The sequence below is a fragment of the Carassius auratus genome, chromosome 23, assembly GCF_003368295.1.
Source record: "Carassius auratus strain Wakin chromosome 23, ASM336829v1, whole genome shotgun sequence".
Classification (NCBI taxonomy): domain Eukaryota; kingdom Metazoa; phylum Chordata; class Actinopteri; order Cypriniformes; family Cyprinidae; genus Carassius; species Carassius auratus.
Window position 1 is genome coordinate 10428483 of NC_039265.1, and position 22718 is coordinate 10451200.

The window sequence follows — 22718 nt, forward strand, 5'->3', positions numbered from 1 at the left end:
TGTAACTTCTGTATTCAAAATCTTCAAAGTTTGTAAGCATTAACTGTAACGTTACCAACATTTTTAAAAGTAAAAGCACAAATTATTTCTTAATATTAGCTACTGCATGTGGCATTTTACAGCTAAAATGATGAAGTTTAGCTGTTTTAACTACTGTAATCATTAAAAATGTAGCAACCTGAATATCACTTCCTAACATCATCCATAGCAAGTAACTCTTTCTCGATCATTTGAGTCATTTTGGGAGTTCGGAGTATGGAGCGTGAATCATTTGAACCAGTTTGGGAGTTCTTAGTGGGATCGCGAATCATTTGAGTCAGTTCGGGGATCGCAAATCATTTGAATCAGTTCGGGAGTTCGGAGTGGCTTCTCGGATCATTTGAATCAGTTCGAGAGTTCGGAGCGGGTTCACGAATCATTTGAATCAGTTTGGGAGTTCGGAGCGGGATCGCGAATCATTTGAGTAATTTTGGGAGTTCGGAGCGAGTTCGCGAATCATTTGAGTCAGTTTGGGGATCGCAAATCATTTGAATCAATTCGAGAGTTCGGAGTGGGTTCGCGAATCATTTGAGTCAGTTCGGGAGTTCGTAGCGGGTTCACGAATCATTTGAGTCAGTTCGGGAGTTCAAAGCGGGTTCGCGAATCATTTGAGTCAGTTTGGGGATCGCGAATCATTTGAATAAGTTCGGGAGTTCGTAGCGGGTTCGCGAATCATTTGAGTCAGTTCGGGAGTTCAAAGCGGGTTCGCGAATCATTTGAATCAGTTCGGGAGTTCGTAGCGGGATCATTTGAGTCAGTTTGAGAGTTTGGACCGGGATCGCGAATCATTTTGAGTGAGTCAGTTCGGGAGTTCAGAGCGGGTTCGCGAATCATTCGAATCAATTTGCATTAACTGTAACGTTATCAACATTTTTAAAAGTAAAAGCACAAAATATTTCTTACTATATATATTACATATGCGTGATTGTAAGTATAAAAATATATATGTAGATTAGGTATTAATCAATATGTATTAACATCTACCATCTTAAGGCTGACATTTCACCAGCAGGACTGGTATTATTTTAATAAAAGGAGATGGTAGAAACTGATTCCAGATCAGGCGTTTGAGATCGCTACCTAACCGTGCTTTCATGTCTGGCCTTGACTGATGGCTAGGAAAAGCTCTTAGGAGAGTCTCATCTCTGTTTATCAGACACACTGAGTGAAGCAAACACATGGCTCAGTGGCCATATGCTACATTACATCCATTACAGCGTCTGGATAGAATACTGATGTTGACTGAACCCGCACACACATACACACGCAACCGCCAATAATTGCATCTTATTGTCAGTCTCTGCTTTATGGTCTCATTCCAATACTGCTGATGAAACAGTTCAATTAGTTTTTGTCAGTTCATTTAAAGCTGAGTAACATTTTATTGTCAAATACGTTCTGCTCTGTGAGTAGGAAAGACAAAGACCTAGCAAACATACCAGATGGATTCAGAAGGCCAATACAGAGACAACAGGTGACAGAATACGGCTGGAACCGAGGCTGAGAGGTCAAAGGTCAGAGGTCGTTCTCATATCTACGTTTAGTAAGGGGATTGTCAATGCATTTACGTTAATTTGCCGCAGGTCTTTGATCGTTTCTCCAGCTCTCGGTGTTGATTTTAGCTGCTAGATGAGCACAGTTGAACTTATAATGGCAGTGAGCAAGTAGAAAGTATCTATTATATTTCCAACTAGATAATTGGAGAGCATCAATGTATCGGAGCCAGTGGAAATGGATGGATTCCATTTTGCTGTCACACTCCAATCGCTGACATCCTTGGGCTAATGTGGAAAAGTGCTATGGTGGTTTTAACAATCTTCTGTCTTATAAGAAACATTAAGGTTGGAAAGCTGATTATTAGGACTAGATTTTCACTTTCTCTGGAGAAACCGCAAAAGCAACTTACCCATGCAAAACTATAGGGTGTTGGAAATGGTTGCCAGGGGGTTGCAATGCAGTTGCTAAAGTGTTTTGATTGTTTTTTTGCATGTTGTGCAGTCCTAAGTCTGAATATTTATTCCCGCTGGTATACCCTATTGTCATGTAGCAGATGCGACCGTTGTTTTTTTATCCACCACTCTCTTGCCATCACCATTATAGCTTACAGGGAATCCAAAGTGCACCAAAACACCAGACCTGTTGGTTGTTGGAGGATCTGGTCTGTTAAACGCACTGGCCACAGCGTACCGTGCATGAACTGCTCGCTCACTCAGCGCGTACTGAGTGAGCGAGCGCCTGACTGAGTAGCCTAACATAAACATATGAGTTGGTGTTTTTTTCTTCTTCGGGGGTGTCAGGGGCGTTACCTGTTACGTCGTTTGGGTTATTGGGCTACCTTGTTGAATGCATATCATTATATTTCCCTTTTTTTTTTCAAATATAATTAATTAGTTCAACGAACCGTTCGGTATACATAATGCGTACCGCGTACCGAACCGAAAGCCTCGTACCGAATGGTTCAATACGAATACGCGTATCGTTACACCCCTAATATATATATATATATATATATATATATACATATATATATATATATATATATATATATATATATATATACTTTATATACAGTCAAAATTATAAAACAATTCTTTCATATCAAAAATCATTAGGATATTAAGTAAAGATCATGTTCCATGAAGATAGTTTGTACATTTCCTACCATAAATATAAGAAAACTTCATTTTTGATCAGTAATATGGATTGCTGAGGACTTCATTTGGACAACTTTAAAGGTGATTTTCTCAATATTTAGATTTTTTTGCACCCTAAGATTTCAGATTTTCAAATAGTTCAGCCAATATGTATTCAATATATTACTTGATTTATTATCATTTTTCGATTTTTCTAAATAGGTTATCTGAAGAAATTGCTGTACGAATCCATAAATAAATGTAAAAAAAAAGGTTCATAAAAAAAAAATATATATATATATATATATATATATTTTTTTTTTTTTTTCTCATTGCACATATAATTTGATTTTATATATAAAATGTAACACATTTATTATATGTATTACATGCGCATACATTTAAAGTTTTTATACATAAATTCTATTTTTATATTAATGTTTTATACATTTTCATTAGTTTTCATAATTTCTGATATATGATGATTAGATCAACATTACTCCATTTATTCAGTATATTAAAGTCTATTTCATCTACAGCTCATTGATTACAAACTAATGATTTATTTATTTATTTTCATTCCTGAATGAGATGATTCATTTAGAAGTGTGTTCCTAATGTATTTAAACATCAAAAAATGTCAAGAACACAGACATCATTTTGGTGATCTAGACCATTTAAAGTCTCCAAAGAAACATGGCTGATTTCAATTGACTCTTTATTCTTAAGTCACAAGGATCCTTTCAACTGAATGCAATATCTTAATACTAAAACAATGCAAAACTGAAAAAAGAGGCCGAACCTATGCACGTATGTGGCTGTTTGTTTTTTTCCAGTGTGTTCTCGCCTCATCCCGTACCGACTGAGGTCACTTTGACAGCGGTTATCTCTCTCACCCCTCCCTCTGAAACCCTGATCGTTTTGTGAAACTGTTAGACTACGATTCGTTTAAAGACTCCAAATGACCCCGTGTGTCTCCTCGAGACTCATTCCTTCTCTCCTTCTGTCTCGCTCCCCGGCCTCTGACACACACACACACAGAGAAGCGGATGGCTTTCTGCTGGCGTAATGCGCTTTGTTGTGTGAAGGTATCAATCAGAGAGCCGCAGATTATTAGAGTGTCTGAAAGAGATCAAACAATGTTGCCATCTGCCCCCCCACCATCCCCACCCCCCGCCCCGCGCGTCTGATTTACAGAGCGCCTGATAAAGTACTCCGGCTCTCTGTCAGAGCCCAATGTGACGGCCGGCCGCACTCGCCGGATAAATTATTGTGCAGGAAAGCCATAATGTCTCTCCGCCTAGCAACTATAGCGGCCCGCCGGCACCCGCGGGACACTGCCTGCCATAATGGCGTCGAGTCCAGGGTCAACATTTACTGTAACTAAGAGGTTGAAACACACTCCCACCCATCCCATCCTAATTTTTTAGGTGCCCTCCCGTTTTAACCAGGGGGCAAGGAATTCGACCGGAAGTTGAAGTCGGGTGGGGGCTGCCATCTTGTAGCAGAACTTCACTTGCGTTAGCACCCCATTGACTCCTATTCATTTTGGCGTCACTTTGACAGCGAATAACTTTACATCTGAGGCGTTTAAAGACTCCGTTTGTCCATTATTTATTTCTAAAGATACACAACAATGTATAAAGGGCTCCATTACCTTCTATGTTACATTATGGCCCGGTATAAACAGTTTTTGTAAAAAATAGGCTAACGATTGCGTCATACCCACTCGTCTCTCTGTCGCATTACCGTACAGACAGGAGGAGAAGCTCGCAGGCAATTAACTTAATATGGCGTACTGGCGTTACATTTTAAAATACTATACAAAATAATGAATCAGAATACTTACTCCTGCTCACTCACAACAAAGAACTCCCCCGCTCAAGCTCGCCGTCTCTGCAAGATTAACGATGGCAGTTTGCACGCACAGCTACTAGAAGATTTACATCTGTCAGACAGGTTGCTGACGTCGTCAAGCTTCGTTTGAGTCTGCGCATCAGAAACAGAAGTGCTAAAAAACGCTAAAAATGGGCTTCACTTGTCTCAACTGTGTTCCAATGGGGTCACTGTGTCCATTTATTTTACTGTCTATGGTTTTAACCTCACGAACATCTTGACTCTTTGCATATCAATTGTAGCTCCTCAGAACAGCCTGTTTAGTCTTTTCGACATCAGTGTCTGATTATTTAGTTCATCACTTTATGTTTTAAAAAATAAAGGTGTTTAAAAGGTTTTTCATGGCTATGCCATACAATGACCATTTTTGGTTCCACAAAGAACCATTAAGTCTCTTTTTATACCCCTTTTAAATGTTTTAAAGGTTCTTTATGGAACCATTTAGACAAAAAGGTTCTTCAGTGGCATTGTGAAGAACCTTCATGTTTAAGAGTGTACTCTTGCTCATGCTCAGGGTTCGTGATTTGAATGAACCCCTAACTCTAGCTATCACTAACTCTAGCGCCACCTGTGCTACACATGAATGAGAGCTCAGATTATGCAGTTGTTGTTGCTGTTATATTTCTAAGCACTTGAACTTACAGTTTTCGTCTGGCAGAACTAGTGGACCTGGGACTGGTTGGTGTTTTAATGTACTGAGTGACTCATTTAAATCCAAAAACAAAAGTTTGATTCACATTCATTCAAATGATTTGTTAAGCATCATTTTATTCAGACATTTTCTTCAGAAAACTCATCAAGCCAGAAATATCTGTGTACAATTTTCAAAAACCTTTACAATTTTCAAAAATAATTTGTTTTAATTACAAACATAACAATCAAAATATTAAATAACATGTGTGTGTGAGTGTGTGTACAATTAAAAAAAAAATAACTGGGTTAAATTAGAGGTATTGAATATTAAATAAAAATAAGGCAAATGGTTTATTAATGTTTTTAATTAGTTTCATTTCTAAATTTTTAATGTAATTTTTTTTATTATTATTATTTTTATCAATTTTTAAGTTTTAGTTTTAGTGATTTTAGTACATCAAGTTAAATGAAATGCAAAGTAAAATGAAAAAGCAAAATATTGTAAATAAATTGTACCGAACAATGACTAACGCAGTCAAATAGAGGCGCGCACTAATACAGCAAACTTGTCGCAGTGTGGAAGCATTTAAGAGTGTCCGAGAAAGACAACAATCTGCACTGAAACTGATATTCATCAGTTGCACAGTAACATTTTAATGCATTATTTATGCCCCAATTCGACAAAATGTATGGGGGGGAAAATGCAAAAAAAAAAAAAAAACCTTGTTCAGCATTCGTCCTTCAGCCCAGTGTTTCATTTTATTCGTCTTCAGCCAAGAATTAAAATTTGTAGGTGCATCCCTAATTTTTTGTATTTGAAAATAATGTCCAAGTAATTGAAATCATGTAACTTAACACAATTTATTAAACACTGAACAAAAATGATGCTGAGTGAACACCACGAGCATCGCGTTTAATTCAGCAGTCGAGCAGTCTTTTTGCGCTTTAATATTCACAGACACTAGTCCATATCAGATCCTATACAGATTAATTGTACAGCCCTAATTATGATTTATTCATCCTACTTCTGCCAAATTCCATGACATTGCATGTTAAACTGTAAATTCAATTATGACTAAATTCCATTGCAATTCCATGATTCCGTCTGTTTTCACAGAAATCATGAGGTTCTAGAAATCAATCATCCTAGCATCACTCCAGCATTTTTTATCGGCAAGATCCACTCACATTAGTATCTAACATCTTAAAATGTAGTTGCATATATAGTTACATAAAATATATACGGTTGGTCGGTTTCACCCCTGAAGATATTTGTTAGACCAGAGATTGTTTCTGGCCTGTTTTTCATTGCAAATGCGCAGCTCTTTCCAGAAATGTCTGCCTAGACTTTTTAAATAGCACTTTAACTGTGATTCATTTGAAATTTCCTTTTAAAATGATGAGGACTATGCAAGTCCTTTGTTTAAGTTCTGCTTAAAAAGCACATGCATGATTTTCTGATGATCAAATGGGTTTGGCGGGTCAGCACAATGAAGAAATAAGAACATTTAGAGAATCATATGTATCTGCTTTCTCATTCACTATTTCTTTTGTTGTGAAATAAGTGAGGCTGATTTCTTCTGTATTCAATCTGTGTTGACTGTGATTGAGAATCATAGTCTCTGCTTGTTTCTAAAGATGGTAAACAGTCAATAGAAGACCAGTGCAAGAAGTATTAATATGGGCATAATAAATAACCTGAGAAATATTTAATATACTAAATATGGTGTGTGGCATCCCTCACATTTTCTTTAGACTGTGTCAAAATCTAGTTTCATAAAACAGTTTCAAGCACTTGAAGGAAGTACTTTTTGAATAAATGAACTGATATGAGAGTGCTTGTCTTATTCATTTCGCTCTAGAGCCTTATGTCACTGTCACGTTACAATTGCATTGTAAAAATCTCTCGGCGGGACGTTAATTGAGCATAAAGCATACTCAAGTTGGCTGACATCAAAGTAACTGGCCGGCACCCAAAGATAAAATGAACTGTCGATCAGCAGAGCGCTGTTTTGTCCATTTTTTTTCAGCATTTTTGGGCCATGCTTTGTTTCTGATCAATTGATAACTGTCGGATATCAGAAATTGCCTTTCTCCAAGTAAAATGCTATAGCCCTTAAAACCTTTCAAAACTAAAATGACTAACCTTTTAGCAACTGCATTATAATGGCTGACCTATATTTACCAGCATATGAAAAGGAAATGAGGGATTCTTCCATATGGAATAAAAATCCCGACATTTTGGACTGGGATCCTTCATGCAAAAGCATTTGAACAACTGAAATCCAAGAGAAGGGAATGAGAAAACAGTCTTATGGGACACGAGGTTCTGCGAGATAAATAAGTTACCCTCACCCGGTGAGTCTCACTCAGATATGAAACATAACTATTTGATGTTCTTTCCTATTTCTTTTTTTATTTATTTACTTTCAGTGGCATTTTACCGGCCAAAGTGTGAGGTCATGAAACTCACTCTCCGCTGTCACAGGAGAGACGTGACTGAAAAGAGGAAAGAAAGCAGCATGCAGCTAAAAGATAGATGCTGTCAATCTGCGCTGATGAATATTTTACTAGTGTTTTATCCATTAGAGCTTTTTTCCATGAAAAAAAAAGAGTATTATACAACATGCTGTCGTGAGAACTAGTGCAAGGTTGGAGTAAATTCTTCTTCTATTCCATTTCCTTCTGAATATATAAAGCTTTGTATTGTGTTTCAACCTATCTCTGATCGCATCTGAGATGCTTAAAGGAATAGTTAATCTAAAAATAAAGATTTTCTGAAAATGTTCTCACCCTCAGGCCTTTTAAGATGAGTTTGTTTTTTTCGTCAGAACAGATGTGGAGTAGTTTAGCATTACATCACTTGCTCAACAATGGATTCTCCATGATTTTGTTACTTAGTATTTGTGTCATGTTTTCCATGACAATTTTTATTTTATTTTATAATATTGTTTTCCCTTTGAATTAAGTTGTTTTTCTCTCGTTGTAAGCCAAAAAAAATATATATGTAATACAATTTATTTTTCAGAAAACAAGATCAATTAATTAATTTTGCTTCTCAAGTGAATGTGTCTTGATTCAAGAATGCTTAGATATTTGTACTGGAAAGCAAGAAATATACAAAGTAAGAAAATAATTTCTTGCAGTGCAGTGAATGGGTGCCGTCAGATGAAGAGTCCAAACAGCTGGGAAAACAGCTCCACACCACTTCAGTTCATCAGTTACAGAAAGAAAAAAAAATCCTTTAAGATGTTTGATTACTTGAAATCATTGCTTCTTGCTAAGATACCAATCCATCCTCTATCTATAATATTGCTTTCTCCAGTGAAAAGATATGCTCGCCTGAATCAGGAGAGAAATTAAAACTCCTTAATGATGGATTTGCTTCTTACAAACACACAGCTTTTTGTTCTTGAGATGCTAATTGATGGAATGGAGTGGGTTACTTGTGTATTATTGCAATGCTTTTATCAGCTGTTTGGACTCTCATTCTGACGGCACCCATTCACTGCAGAGGATCCATTGGTGAGCAAGTGATGCAAAGCTACATTTCTCCAAATCTAATGAATAAAAAAACTCATCTATATCTCAAATGGCCTGACGGTGAGTAAAATTTCGATAAATTTTCATTTTCACGCCCACATTTGTTTTGAATGGGAATTATCTCGTTTTCTTCTTAAGTTGTTGTGGTTGTTCTGCCTCCCAGCCTCTGACATTTGTAGAAACCAGCTGATTGGAGCCAGTATCTCCATCCCAGAACCTCTTTATCTCTGGTGGAAATGTGTAATGATGATCTACGGAAAAGCTTTCACCCAGTACTCTCTCTCTTCGAGCAGCGCCATCTCTCTATTGTATTGATGCAGCTCGTAACAGCCCTTGGAGTGACCTTTCTTTAATTAACTGCATCTTGATGAGCAGATCTACATAGCATGTGAAGGTTAATTAATGAAGTATCACTGCTAGTCTTAAAACCATCACCTAATGGATGACAGCTGGGCCCAGCACTCGCGATTTTACCAGCCAACTCATTAGCAACTCCGACCCGATTGACGGCTCTTCTTTGGTCTGCGGACCATGAGCAAATTGTATTAAAAAAGAACAGGGGTCCCTGATTCCCGCTCATTTCAAAGGTAATGTGATCATTCCTCTCTGCAGATTCATATGCGATACTCCGTTTGAAAATGTACTTAAGGAAGCGAGAGCCAGAGGGCCGCGCTTGCATTCCCGAATGCACGATTCAGATCAGACTCTATAAAAAATGCAGATGAAAGCAATATAATATCTCCATAAAGATTGAGGAGTGTGTAATCTGTTTCCTGCAGTCTGATCTGTGACGGATGGTGATGGATAACTCCGGGTCGTAATAGCGCGGAGCTTCATCTTGATAAGACGCCGCTTTTGGGTGTCTTTTATTTCCGGATGCATTGCAACCCCGCTTATCGTTGCGATTAGAAGACATCAGATACACATTAGCAAATGGAACATAGTGTAAAAAGTGTTTTATGACTGGAGGGGACAGACTGAAGGAGAGAAGATATGATTACTGGGCTGGTAGAGTTTCTAATACTTGGAGAGGAAAATTTGATAAAGCGCATGAAAACTAACTTAGCTGACTATGAGTGCATGGTCAGCTTTTAGCACGACGACTTTCAGAAGAAAACCAACTCTGAAATGGCACAACCGATGTCATTCATTTAGCGCTGCAAAACATGACATATCTGTCCAATAGCATTGTTTTTTGTTTAGTAAATGATGCATTTTCATTATCTGACATGCTTTTAATAAGGGAAATCAAAAGGGGGAAATTATTTGTAATACTTTAAGAATTCAAAAACTAAAAGAAAAAAAAACATAACATAACAGTAATAATTGCCAAATGTAAGACAAAAAAAAAAAACACATTTTATGGCACAAAACATTGTTTTTTTATTAGTTAATGTTGCATTTTCATTATTTAACATGCTTTTATATCTAGATGATCTGGTGGGGGGGGGGGGGTCAAAGAAAAAAAATAATATGTAATACTTTAAGAACTAAAAAACTATCAAAAATATCAAAATATCAAATAAATAAAAAAAGGAGAATTAAAAAAATAATAATAATAGTTTAACATAACAGCTTTTATTTAAGAACTCTGAAACTAATTGCCAATATTTGCATTTCCAATATCTGAGATACTTTTTATATGTAGGTAATAAACCTAAGGGAAAGATTATTTCTAATACTCTGAGAACAAAATTCAAAAGAGCATGTAAACGTTGTAGTACACCAGCTTTTATTTAAAAGCTCTGAAACAGTGTTAATTGCCAAAAGCAGTTCATTTCATGTCATAAACCGCCTCATATCTTCCAAAAAAGTTGCTCTTGCCTCTTTGATCTGCTTTAATTTGTGAGCTCTGCATTTTCATTACTCAAGCTATTATAATGATATACTATCCTATAGGACATAGCCTTACAGGCGAAAATGTCCACTTTAGGGAACAAATAAAGATACTCAATTAGGCCTTATTGTGACAGCATGTTGAAATACTAGCCATCCATGAATTCCCACAGTAATGCATTAGTACTGCCAGTTAATCTACAGTAAACTCCAGTGAACAATATAAGAATACAAGTCATTAATGCAAATCTAAAACATAACTCATAGAACTAGTTATCTCAACTCATTTATCAATATCATATTTGTCAAATTAAAATCATTTACTCACCAAACCTAATGCAACAACTAATGTTTAGACAGTCATTGCAGTGGTGACGGCACTTTTGTTTTCTTTTCTAAAGTTTCAAAGCGTTTAATTCCCCCAACAGTGTTGTTTAATTCATTAAGAGCAAAATCTTTCTTAGAGTTACTAAGCAATTGCAGGACGGTGAGCTTCACACAATGTGAATGATTTGGGTCATGTTGTGCATCTCTTTGCAGTCTGCACCGCGTCAATCAGATTGACCCTGTTTCTTCCACCTTTTAGCTTCTTTTGCTGCCTGACACAGACACACAGCTGCTGCTAAACAAGAGCAAACATCAAAATGACTATCCACATCTGTGACTGAAGACGACAGACCAAACTTCCCTGAAACCAGATCTTCAGCCCTGAGCTGCTGACTGAAACCTGTAGATCAAACTAAAACATTCATCTGTCTAGATGATCTGTCTGTCTATGTCTGTCTATGGGGCTGTTCACATATCGCATCTTTTGCGCGTGCAAGTTAGTTATTTCCAATGTAGGCGCGCGGTATGCACGCTCATAATGGAAGCAACGAGGTCGCGACGCGCACGCGGTGCAACGCGGCAGTTTTTTCCAGGCGCGTCCGCACCACATCGAGTTAAAAATATCTCAACTTTTTAGAATGCTGCAAGCGCATCGCTGGTCATGTGTCTGTCTGTCTGTCCATCCGTCTGTCTATATCTGTTTGTCTAGCTCTCTGTTTAATCTATCTATCTATCTATCTATCTATCTATCTATCTATCTATCTATCTATCTATCTATCTATCTATCTATCTATCTATCTATCTATCTATCCATCTATCCATCTATCTATCTATCTATCTATCTATCCATCTATCAATGTATCTATCTATCTATCTGTCTGTTATCTATCTGTCTGTCTATCTGTCTATCTATTTATCTATCTGTCTGTCTATCTATCTATCTATCTATCTATCTATCTATCTATCTATCTATCTGTCTGTCTGTCTGTCTGTCTATCTATCTATCTATCCGTCCGTCCATCTATATCTGTTTATCTCTCTGTTTAATCTGTCTATCCATCTATCCATGTATCTATCTATCTATCTATCTATCTATCTATCTATCTATCTATCTGTCTGTCTTTCTTTCGATATCTATCTATTTGTCTTTCTTTCGATATCTATCTGTCTTTCTTTCGATATCTATCTATCTATCTCTCTGTCTGTCTGTCTGTCTGCTATTTATCTATCCATCTATACATGTATCTATCCATCTATCCGTGTACCTATCTATCTATCTATCTATCTATCTATCTATCTATCTATCTATCTATCTATCTATCCATCTATCCATGTATCTATCTGTCTATGTATCTATCTATCTATCTATCTATCTATCTATCTATCTATCTATCTATCTATCTATCTATCTATCTATCTATCTATCTATCTATCTATCCATCTATCTATGTGTCTGTATAACTTACAGTTTTTCTCAGTCACTTTGGTGCATTTTTCAAAACAGAAATGCAATTTTCAAAACTACTTGTACAACCTCCAAATCATCTAGTCATTAATACACATCATAAAACCAGTTTCTCATTCTTTTGAACAAGTTGAGATTGCTATTGTACATTCATGCAATTGATTACGCACATTTATCTGCGGTTTCCTACATTATCAGTTGCTAATGTCATGTTGCTCAAAATGTATTATACAGTTTTCTGTGCAATAGTCTTACCCCCCAAAACATCTAGTCTTTAGTTCATAGTATAAGTCATTAAATGCAAAATGGTTAATCTAGTTGTCATAAACTGCCAAGCACACTTTTTATTTGTATTTTTACACACTATTATTAGATGTTTTGTCAATTTGGCATGAATTGTGCAAGTGAATCTTTACTAATGAAGAGAATGTAGATGATAAACCATTTCTCTGAAATAGCTCAAAGGTTCATCTCATGAATCTTCAGTAGGAAAGCTTATACTGTATAGACAAAGGACAACACAAGAGTTACAAATTCTGAAAATGGAATTATTTTCATCTTTGTTCCCATATTTCCTTTTCTATATCACAATGGCATTGTAAAAGTATTTTTTATTTTTTTATTTTTTTGGTCAGACCACTAGTAAAAGTGTAACTGGGAATTCTATCCAGTCTCTTTCAATCAACATCCCACAAACAGTAATGTGTAAATGTGTAGTTTTGAAATGGATATATGGCATACATAAGCATATGGCATACTGTTCAATACAGTAGTTTACATCAGAACATCCCTCCACTGTTAAATTGACAACATGACTAAGCAATTTGACTGTCTTATCCGTAAACTATGACACAAGGACTTGTCATTCTGATGGCACTGACATGTTCATTGACACAGATATTTATTTTTGAGAGATGAACTAAGGATTTTGAGCAAGAGACTGGCTTTTGCAGGTCATCCATTGTGTTTTGATATTTGTTCGAGTTGTTTTGAGAAATGCACTTACTGTTTTGCAAATCTCAAGAATGATTAGAGAAATGTACCAAAGCGACTGAGAAAAACTGTAAATATTTTGGGTCTCATTTATAATTAATACTGATGTGTTAAATTGACAGTTAATATCTGTCACTGCCGAATGTTCATCTGTTGCCGAATGCATTTGTGATCGTTCACCCGTGGAAAGTGCATCCAGGTAGTCAGCTAAAACTCTTCCCATGCTGCGCTCATGTCACCAAAGACAGGCCCGTCTCACACTGCAGCTCACCAGCGTTTGAACGCAGATTCGCTGGCGCAGCACTTTAACGTTTATGTCTGAAATATCTGACACCAGACGCTTTCCCGAGACCGCTGAGGATTCTGGGAGGGGGTTTAGCAATCTTGACAGGGAACCTCCCCTGTAGTGCCTTGTTTTTTCCCATTAGTTTGGAGCGGAGACTCTTGCCCTTAAGACCCAGGGACCGGCACGGATTTAAGTGGGCAGTCAGGAGAATCCCGACGGTGTGGCAGGTGCGAGATCTGGCTTCATTAGCTCCCAACACCTCTGTCCAATTACAAGACTCGCACCAGCGGTGACAACCCTGAGCACGAGTGTGTGTGTGTGTGTGTGTGTGTGTGTGTGTGTGTGTGTGTGTGTGTGTGTGTGTGTGTGTGTGTGTGTGTGTGTGTGTGTGTGTGTTACAGGATGTGTATGTCCTATCAGTACCTGACTCTCTGCTCTTATCATACTTATTTCATCTTTTGCCACATCTTCATTTCATATTTAAAAAACAACACACTTTCATTCGACGTGTCAAATATTGAACATTCTTGCATTTTATTATTATTTATAAATATAAATATAAATATATATATATATATATATATATATATATATATATATAAATATATGTATTAAAGAGCAGGTCATATGGGTTTTTGAAAAATATATCTTTTGCAGTTTATAACTTAGCTATCCTTAAATTAAAACAATCTGCAAAGTTGTTAACCAAAAATGTGTATGATAAATAAAGGTATTATCTCTCAAAAGAGAGAGTTGGTTATGACTCGCCTTAACGAGTCGTCATATTTTCAAATCTTTTGCCTGTTACCGGTATACGTCACTGTTTAACGCTGTGTTCAAGGATACCACAGAAATACATTTCAAACCTTTTGTTGTGTGCATGTCATTTTATCAAGGACTGCTTCTCTAATCTTGGCTTTTATCTTCATTGGCTTCTAATCTTCTTTATTTAGACTAACAAGCTTATGTGTAAGAAATTTTATTGAGTGTTCAAAATCTAAAGTTTTGATGCTAACATGATGTATACCTATCAGCTTCAGGTTTCCAGGTAATACTGAAGTAGTTCTGATGATTCGTTGTGAACCTAAGAATGTGTCAATTAATGTATCATAGTGTATAATATATATAATCATAGTGAAATTGCTGTGGGCACGATTCGCTTGCATATGTGTTTTTGTATTTTATGTCATTATTATAAGAACGGATTGTAGCAGTGTATTATTGTTTTATGTAAAGGTGCTTTGTCAATGGTAGTGTTCACTAACTGGCTCAGTGACTCCTCTCTGTGCCAATCACAACAGGCTTGGCCAGCTGACCAATCAGAGCAGAGCAGGCTTATGGAAGGGAGGGGTTTGCTCTGAACTTGCTTGGAACAAATCATTTAGAAATCATAGGCAAATGATTGTAATATTAAATGTATATTCTGAAAAAAATTCTGACTTTAGATGCATTTGAACCTGTTGTAGGGGACTCCAATGAAATATTAGGACACTTTAAAAGACCATAGCTATGACCTGCTGTTTAATGCATTCAAATATCCATTTAAATTGTAATTCATACACGCCAGAGCTTCATTCCACATATGTTTTCAGTAGTTTATTGATGGACTGATTGTTTTATCATCATTATCATCATTATTTATTAATTTATTTGTCTTAAATTCAAAAAGTGTGTATATATATATATATATATTAGTGGTGGGCCGTTATCGCCGTTAACGTGCTACGTTAACGCGAGACTCTTATCGGGCGATAAAAAAAATATCGCCGTTAATCTATTCTCAAAGTTGTGTTGGGAGCTGGGTCTATACTAATAAGCGAGCTATGATGACTTTCACCTTGATATTTTATATAACCTACTGGTTGAGGCCAGCCTAACGGGCAGCGTCACTGAACCGAGCTCTCTTCTGCGAAGTTCTCCTCAAAGTCCCTCCTGCACCAGTACGAACAAATACAAATCGCAGTTTTAAACAAACAACAAGATGTGAAAGAGCCCGATTCCGTACTCGCAATGTTCTGGTGTTCAGGCTAACGCAGAGAAAGGCGTCTCGAGACGCTAAAAATAAGCGTTTTCATCGAATTTGCTTATTTTTGCTCTAGTGCCGACAAATACATACGAAATATGTCAAAATGTCCACCTTGGAAATTATGCTCGAAAAAACAGTCTGTTATTTCTTAATGAGGGGGGGTAAAATGCTATTTCATGCATACTGAGTTTTTTACACTGTTAAAGAGTTGGATTCCCATGCTAAACATGGACAAAGTTTCAAAAATTAAGTTGTACATTTGAAGGAGTATTTTTGTTCTCACAATACCTCTTCCGGTTTGTCACAAGTTTCGGAAAGTTTTTTTTCGAGTATGGGTCTGTGTGACGTTAGATGGAGAGGAATTTCCTTATATGGGTCCTGAGGCACTTCTGCCAGAAGAGCGCGCGCTCCCGTATAGCAGAGCAGAGAGAGCACAACAGACTTCACTGATCAGAGCGAGAGCGTCGCGAAATGTCACAAAAGAAGTGTGTTTTTGGTTGCCAGGGCAAGACAACCCTGCACAGATTACCAAAAGAGAAACAGCATTAAGGGACCAGTGAATGGAGTTTATTTTTACAGAGCATCAACGGAGTTGTGCAAGTGTTTGTGTTTGTTCCCTGCATTTCGAAGATGCTTGTTTTACAAAAAAGGCCCAGTTTGACGACGGATTTGCGCATAGTTTATTTCTTAAGGATAATGCAGTCCCAACGAAAAAGGGTCACGATCGTGTGTTGGAACCACAGGCGGTGAGTAAAACTGCTTCAAATATCTCTGTGTTGTTAACTTAGCTATCGGCGCGTAAGCACAACAAGTAAACAACATGCGATGTTGTCATCAAACTGCACTTTCCACATGTACAGCTTAAAAAAAAAAAAAAGACGACATAAAGTGGAACTTAGTCATTTTCCAAAACCGCTAAGCAAATATATTCAGTTTCAGTACATACAACATGGAGACGTTGCTGATGCAGCTCTTGTTAAAATTCAGCCTCTGGATCTGATTCTGGATCATAAATATATGCTGAATCTGACTGTTAGCCATGGTTTGTTTTGGTTGGTTTTGTCCTCACGGTAATGTCACAGCTTCCAAACGCTCTCAACGCAAAAGCCTACTGGCGCTCGTGATTCTTTAGCTCCGCCCACACGTCACGCCTCCAGCCGGTCGTGTTTTTCTGGGAAAAATCGGTACAGACTATCTTTCTCTTATGAATATAATAAAACTAAAGACTTTTGGGAGTTATGAAGGATGCAGTACTACTCTATAGGTACTCAAGATTAACAGGAGATTGAGTGAAAATGAGCATTTCACCCCCCCTTTAAGTGAAAGTAAACAGTTGAGGGAAAAATGGGATGCGTTCATCGTCTCTTAAAGGGACCGCACCTAATTTAGCTACTGGCTGCTGTAATGTTAATCCAAGAAAATGAAAATGAAAATCACTCACTGCTCTTGACTACTTTGTAGTTTTAACAGTCAAACCAAAAATTATTCAGACACCAGATATATTTTTTATATTTATATAGCAGAACTGTAATAATGTGAGAAATGTTGAAGGTGTCTGAATAAATGTAGGTTTTATTGTATATTTCATTTTTACATTGAAGACTATCCAGTGCTTTTTTACATTTAATTATTTAGTTTCTGTACCTTGACACCTACAAACTGGAAAAAACCTTAAACATTGTGTAAATAGCACAAATAAATAAAAATAAACGAATATACAAATTAGACAATTTCAAACAGGGCCCACTGGTACAACCTTCACCGGGTCCCCGCTTGTGCAATGTGGAATTAGTTTACAGCTTTTTCAAGCAGTTTGTGATGCATTTTGGAAACAGGAGATGTACATTTCTAATGCACCATCTAGCTTGATAAACCCCTTCTCAAAGACTTACTGTTTGTCAATTTTATTTGGGTAACACATATATTCTGAATGCCTTCGGCAGAATTTGAATGAGCCATTTTAATCTAGATTAATTTCAAGATCACAGTGAGATTAATCTAGATTTTAAAAAAAATTATCTATGCCCACCTCTAATATATATATATATATATATACACACACACATATTTTTTTTTCTTTAATACAAGGCTTGCTTTTCTAGATTTAAAAAAAAATTTTCCTTGTAAATTTCAGACTGACTTCAACCTTATTACAGTTAAAAATATAGGGGAAAAAGTACTATTAGCATCGATGGTTTCATGAAAAAGCTTTAAAATCCATGCAATCTTTCCATTCCACAAAATGTTCTTTAGATTCTTTAAAAGTTCTTAACACTAAGAAAAAAATGGTTCTCATAAGACCAAAAATGTTTTTTCTATGGCATCATTATTTTTAATAGTGAACTCCAGTGCATGTATTTTTCAAGAGTCAAAGCAGCTGCTCGTGGTCATTTTTATAGTGTGTACTGTAAACAGACGTCTCTTTTCAAACGATTAATCCTAATATTAGAACAGGACGTCCTGTCATGAGTGTAGTCAGTGAACATCAGAGTTCAAAACAAGCAGCTTTGATTCATTGTTGTTAATAATCAACATTTTCTCAGCATGTCAGTGAGTTTCTGTGTGTTAACCATGATGCATACAAATACTGTTTCTCTGCAGTTAGTGATTTTCAGAATTACTTTTATTTGAGCATAACTTAATATTATAAATAAATATTTATTTATTTTTTCAGAAAAAAAATTGTATAGTGTAAAATGAGTGATGACTGCACAAAGCATTTCTAGAGTGTTGCTAAGTTCTCTTTTCAATTCACCGGTCACAAAATCATCCGATCACGTCGAAAAGTAATGGGACTTGGAGCTCCTTCTCTAGATGTGGTTTTGAGAGTCTACATTTTTGCACTGACCTGATTCTATTACAGCCATAAAACAGAGTAAAGTAGACATCTGCATTGAGTTGAATTCACTGGACACTTCTGGGTTAGAAATGAAAGCAACTGTTTTCAAACAGCTTATTAGATCAGAAGATGATTAAGAAGACGTCAGATCCCGGAGTCCTGCTGGAGTCTGTGCAGTGCATTCTGCCCTGAGCCACTGATGATTCTTCTGTCTGCTTTATTGTTTATTAGAGTGCTTTTACAGCCTGATTATGCCGGTTTCATGTTTTGCTCTCTGTTCTTCATTCTTCAGTTATCATGTGCATTATTTAGTCCAGATAATACTTTACATCCAAGACCTTTCTGTGCTAGCAGATTTTTGAGTGTGTAGCCAGTGTGTTAACATTTATGATATACTAATATATATATAGTATTTATTGTTATTTTATATGTTTTTAAATACTAAATCAAATATTTTATAATATTTTATTTTAACAACAATATTAATGTAATAAAACAATAATAAAATGCTATTTTAATCTTAATTTATTATATTAATTTTTATTTATTATTAATACTATTATTAGTATTATTATTTAAAACCTTCAGTACAAAATCTGGATAAAAAGATACATTTCTTATTAATAACTATTATTTTATTATTTATTTTTAACAGCAAAAATAAAACTATATATTATTATTATTATTATTGAAAATAATAATTAATAATAATAATAATATTCAGATCAAACCTTTAACAAAAAAAACTTTATAAAAATATACATTTATTACAAATATAAATCCATAATATTTTATAATAACAATAAACACTAGCATTATTATTATTATTATTATTAGTGCTTTAAATAATAATAATAATAATAATCAAGCACTATAATAACTTGTTTGCTACTTGATTTTTATTTTTTTTTTTAGTTTAGTTTTTAAAATTAAAATCTAAAAAAATGTTTTACTAAAATATAAATATATTTTTACCTTTATCATAGCTTAGCTGTAGTTTAGGGACAAAATTGTTTCCTGAAATCTGAAATCTCCCTTTGGGGAAATTTAAGGGTGTCTGTAATTTAAATGTGATAAAAATATGATTCTTTAATAAAATGAAAAAAAAAAAATGCTTTATATAAAAAGTCTATGGTCTGTCTTGTACGTAAGTGTGTTTTTGCCATGAAATACACAGAGATGTGATGTTTTCCAGACGTTATATCTGTTGAGCTCCATTCATATTTTACATGTGTGTATCATTTGTCAGGCAGCTCGAACCAAACATGAACCTTCAGAACGTCTTTTCCTGTTCCTCCTCACGTCATAAACACATCACCCTGCCGTACACATCTCATTTCTCTCTTCTCTTTCCGTCTGTCCCAGTTTTACTGATATTATTTAGCAGGACACTGTTGCTGTAACCTTAGGCTGAGTGAAACCTGGCGTGGATCTTCAGACGATTAAACCCAGACAGAAACGTTTAGTTCACAGGTGTCTTCATGTTCATCCTCCAGAGTTTTACGCTGACTCATTTGTGCATTTATGTGTTGTTGTAGCATTAGAGGAGATGCTGAAACATGCCCCTTCTCTGCCGCCGTTTTCCATAAACAACAATTATTTGACAAATATTGTAAGTATGGCATAAGATCTGTTTATGTGATGTTGGGAAATTATGAAGGCTGAGTATTACAACATCAAAAGATTATTAAAACTGCTTCCACGGGGAACTGCACAGTTCTTGAAAAATTTATATTTAAAGCGCGTTGATTAAATCGGTATTATCGTCTGTTGTATTTCTGCGAATGCAATACAAGTGGTTTGTCGTTGCTCAAGGACGAGTTGTAATAAATCCAGTCTTAAGGTTTTTTTCAGAATGTCTTGTTGAGTTTCTTACGACAAACTTAAAAACTTAAGGCAAAAGATTTAACAAGCATGTCATTTATTTATCCCCATATCCCTACCATACAATGCTATATTCACACATCACACTGCTGTACCTTTCTGCAGGTCACTATATGCTTTTGTTTAATAGAAATTAAACAAAATATCAAAATATTTTTTTATTATTGTTGTTAACTTTATAGCCAATTATTTATTGTATTAATAAATCATTCAAAATATGTGTTTTATTTTATAATTAATGTGAATTATATTATATATTTATAGCAAATAATTTATAATAATAAGCATTAAAAAGTGTATTAACTTTTTATGATTATTATATATATATATATATATATATATTTTTTTTTTTTAAATAGTTTTAACATTATTATAATTAATATAGCTAATATTATTTTAAAAAAAGCAATATATATTATATTTTATAATATAAAATAAAACAGATTTTTAATTGAAAAATATAATTTGATTTTAATATAGATGATGCTCACCAGAAGTTCACCAAACAATAATAACTATATATTATTGTTTGGTGATATATATAATAATTGTTGTGGTTGCATTAACATAGTTTTAATATTATTAGAATTTTTTTTTTTAATTATTTAAATAAGAACAAAATATATGCATAGATATAAAATATTTCAATAATAAATAATAAATAAATATAATAATAATAACAAATTATAAATTATAATATATAAACACAGATGTTTTCAATTAAAAAATATAATACGATTTTCTTTTTAGATAGAAAATTCTCAAACAGAAGTTCACCAAATAATAATAATAATAATAATTTAAAATATTTATATATCATTTTTGTTGTTGCGTTAATATATTTTTTATATTATTAGAATTATAAAATGTTTATTAAAATTATTTTAATAAAAACAAGATATATGAATATATATAAAATATGAAATACTTCACTAAAAATAATAATAAAATAATAAATTATAATATATAAAAACATGTTTTCAATTTAAAAAATATAATGAGTTTTTAAAATAGAAGATGCTCACCAGAAGTTCACCAAATAATAGTAATAATAATTTAAAATATTATTATATAATTGTTGTTGTTGCATTAATATAGTTTTAATATTATTAGAATTATAAAATGTTTATTACAATTATTTTAATAAAAACAAGATATATCAACAGATATAAAATATGAAATATTTCACACACACACACAAAACAAATAATAACAATAAATAATAAATAATTTGAATATTGTTGTTATTATTAATATATACATGCATTAATATTATTTTAATAAAAACATTATTGTTATTATTATTAATTTATTCAAAATGATATTTTCAAATCAAAAATATTATATGATTTTAATGTTCACCAGATCTTCGCAAATAAATAAATAAAAAGAAGAGGAAGATTTGGATCATGAAGTTTAGAAAAGGCAGATCTCACGTAAGATCTTGAAGACTCAAGAGATTCATCATCAACAGCAGGAATGTCTTTTATATGTTTGATGTGGTTAATGTGGTCAAGGTCATTATCCTAACTAACAGTGTCAGTACATTCATGACAGTGCCTTTCATTTCTTCAGTTTCACAATATGTGAACATCCAGAACTGATCTGCCTCTGAATCACAGCATATGGGAATAAAAATGATGGTGTGTAAATTAATGATGAGCGGATTACTCACACCCTTCACAGCACAACCTGAGCAGAATGGCCTGAGGTGACCAAGAATTATATGTAAATATTTTATTGAATATAACTCAGAGAAATAAATGTGGAAGTCAGTATGTTGTCTGCTAACGGCGATGGATACACAAATACTCTCTGAATGAGTTTGTTTTGTGAGAATCTAATCTGTTTTGTGCTGCTTTTAGCTCAAGATCAGCGCACTAATAATAATGAATAAAATATCCATCTTTGTCCACTGCAGTGAACTTGTTTTTTATTAATAAACCTGAATATATGGAACATCCTGGACTTCTCTGATATAATGAAATGATTGGGATTGTGCCCAATATGATCATTAATATTTGGCATAGCATTTAAATCCGTAATAATATGTAAATGTATAGCATTTTTATCAAAATCATGTTAATAACATGTATTTATTAGTAATTATTATAAAGAATGTTAGCATTAATAAAAACAACAACAATAATGCTGCAAAATTACATACTGCTGATGTTCTTTCCAACATAAAAAAATGAGATTTGGTATACAAATAATAATTATAGTATTACAAATATAGTATAAATCATATACTACAATTTGTTTTATTACAATTACAAATATAAAGCGTTTTATATAATATGTTTATAATATATATA

At 34.4% G+C, this 22718-nt stretch overlaps 1 long non-coding RNA gene across 1 annotated transcript in view; it reads right to left on the reverse strand.

The window, feature by feature from the left end:
• LOC113041270 (uncharacterized) overlaps window positions 1-22718 on the reverse strand; it is a 67240-nt gene that overhangs the window by 43201 nt on the left and 1321 nt on the right. The gene's annotated exons all lie outside the window — the stretch shown is intronic.